Source organism: Leopardus geoffroyi, chromosome A3 (genome assembly GCF_018350155.1).
Source record: "Leopardus geoffroyi isolate Oge1 chromosome A3, O.geoffroyi_Oge1_pat1.0, whole genome shotgun sequence".
Lineage (NCBI taxonomy): Eukaryota > Metazoa > Chordata > Mammalia > Carnivora > Felidae > Leopardus > Leopardus geoffroyi.
The window spans coordinates 110,059,740-110,062,027 of record NC_059336.1 but is presented as its reverse complement, the minus strand read 5'-3'; positions in this window follow the sequence as shown (position 1 = coordinate 110,062,027).

The following is a 2,288-nucleotide window of genomic DNA, read 5'->3' as shown; positions in this document are numbered from 1 at the left end:
CGAAGGAGTCCCTTTATATTTAGTGTCTTTATGTAAAGTCCCTTTACAGTTAGTGTCTAAGGCACAAGAAAAGATACGAATAACGAAGGTAGGGATACACGGAGGCTTGCAGTTTTCTGCAGAGTTGTCAGAAAAGCCTACACGTGTAAGAAACGGTTTGCTAAAACCAGCTTCACTTATTGGTATGAGATACGTCACATGGCTGCCTCTGTGGCAGATACAGAGAGGCACTGCTCGGATGCCCCTTCAGGGATGGACTCTGCTCCAGCTGTTGGAGTGCTGTTGGCAGACGGCCTCGAGCTGTCAGCTCCTTTGGCAGCAGAGAGCTGCTTTCAGGAAGTCACTCCACTGAGGTGGGGGGAGAAAGCCCTAGACGTTTTGGCTCACCGCTCAGACCCGGCTTTCAGCTCCAGGGCTCCCCGTGGGGTTGGCTGAGGCTGTGGAAGGGAGACCCCCTTCTCTGCTAACTTTTCCCTCATGCCCAGTCCTATCTCTCCTTCTCCCTGCCTCAGGGGTTTGTCCCAAGGGCACATCCTGAATGCTAAACTCTGTCTCAGGGTCAGCTTCCAGCAGATCCCAAACTACACCAGCATCTACTGACTAAAATATAAGCAAAATTGAAGAAAACTGGAGAACGCTTGGGGATGGAAAATCATCATAAAATTATGTGTTAACGTTTAACTCAAGGGTTCACTTGTCTTTCACTTTAAATTGCTTACACTGAGCGTGACTTTACATTTTGTAATTGCTTTACATTTTTAAATTGCTTACGCTGAGCGTGACTTTAACACTTTGTTTCCTATCAGTTTGCTATGTCTACTTCCCCTTTCCTACAGGAATCATACTGTGGAAAGATGAAAAGGTAACAGAGTAAGAAAAACAGTTAGGTGGTTTCTGCCCCGACCACTCAGGAAATCCACGATTTCAAGGCTGGCCTAAGCAGCAAGTGAGGAAACATGTTGGGAAATGTGACAGTGGTTTTGTTCTGAACATTAGACTAACAGAAAGTTACGAAGTGGTCTGATTATTGGAAGAACTGTCCCTGAACATAATAAAGAAGGTATTTAATTTTAAGCCTAAAGATTTCAACACTCACTTAGAAGTCTCAGACCTGCATAGGATTAGTAATTTTAAACATAAACAGGAAAGTAGGTACCATCCTGTCTTCCCCTACAGCTCCAGATGAGGGCAGAACAGTGGATTCCCAGGCATTTTGAACTCACGAGTTTAGGAGGCAGGGGGGCGTCTGAGTGGCTCAGTCGGGTAAGCGTCTGACCTCGGCTCAGGTCATGATCTCATGGTTCCTGGCTTTGGGTTGGAGCCCCGCGTGGGGCTCTGTGCTGAGAGCTCAGAGTCTGGAGCCTGTTTCGGATTCTGTGTCTACCTCTCTCTCTCTGCCCCTTCCCCGCTCTCTCTCTCTCTCTCTCTCTAAAAAAATTAATAAACATTAAAAAAAGAAAAGAGTTTAGGAGACAGAGCAGGTGAGTCTTCTGACTGCCTCCTTTACCTTCAGACCTTTGATCTCTGGGAAATATATCTATTTCAGTGTCCTTGTCCTGATTTTTCTGGGATCTATAGATTACCGGGAGATGACTCAGGCAGGTTACACCCTGATCCTCGCTGTGGAAAAAGAGAATGGTGACATAATTGTCCTGACAACATAGACTACATACCTACAGACAAAATTGAAATATTATTTTGTTTTTCTTTTCCCTAAGATTATCTTGATAACAGTGATCTTTGATATTACAAAGTAAATACAATTATATTTAGGTATTCCTTTTGGGAGCATGCACTGGGGAAGATGACTATGTAAAGAGCCACTGTGAACATTTTCGATCTCATTTATTATGGAGATTCACTCAACCATACTCAGTTTGTGAGTATGACGATCTGTTGCCTACAAGGCAAGGCAACTACTTGTGAGAAAAGAGAAAAGATATAATGGGCTATTGTAAAGGAAATACTTTGAGGGTTCTAGTTCAGGCTTTGTACAGGGTTTGAGTCTCGGTTTTCTCATCTGTAAAGTGGGGTTAATACCCACCTCGTTGGTTATGAAGATCACATAAGGGGACATGGGAAGAGCCAGGCACCTAGGACAGTGCCTGGTACAGTAAATGTGGATTCCCTGTCCATCCCTTCCTGCAGAGCTGTGGGAAAACACTCCATAACCTCATAGGGTGTGATGAACTGTCCCTCCCCTTTCTATTCCCAGTTATGGCACTGGAGATCATAAAAACGCCTCTTCCCTGTCTCTTCCTTTCTTCCTTCCTCTCCAAGACAAGGAA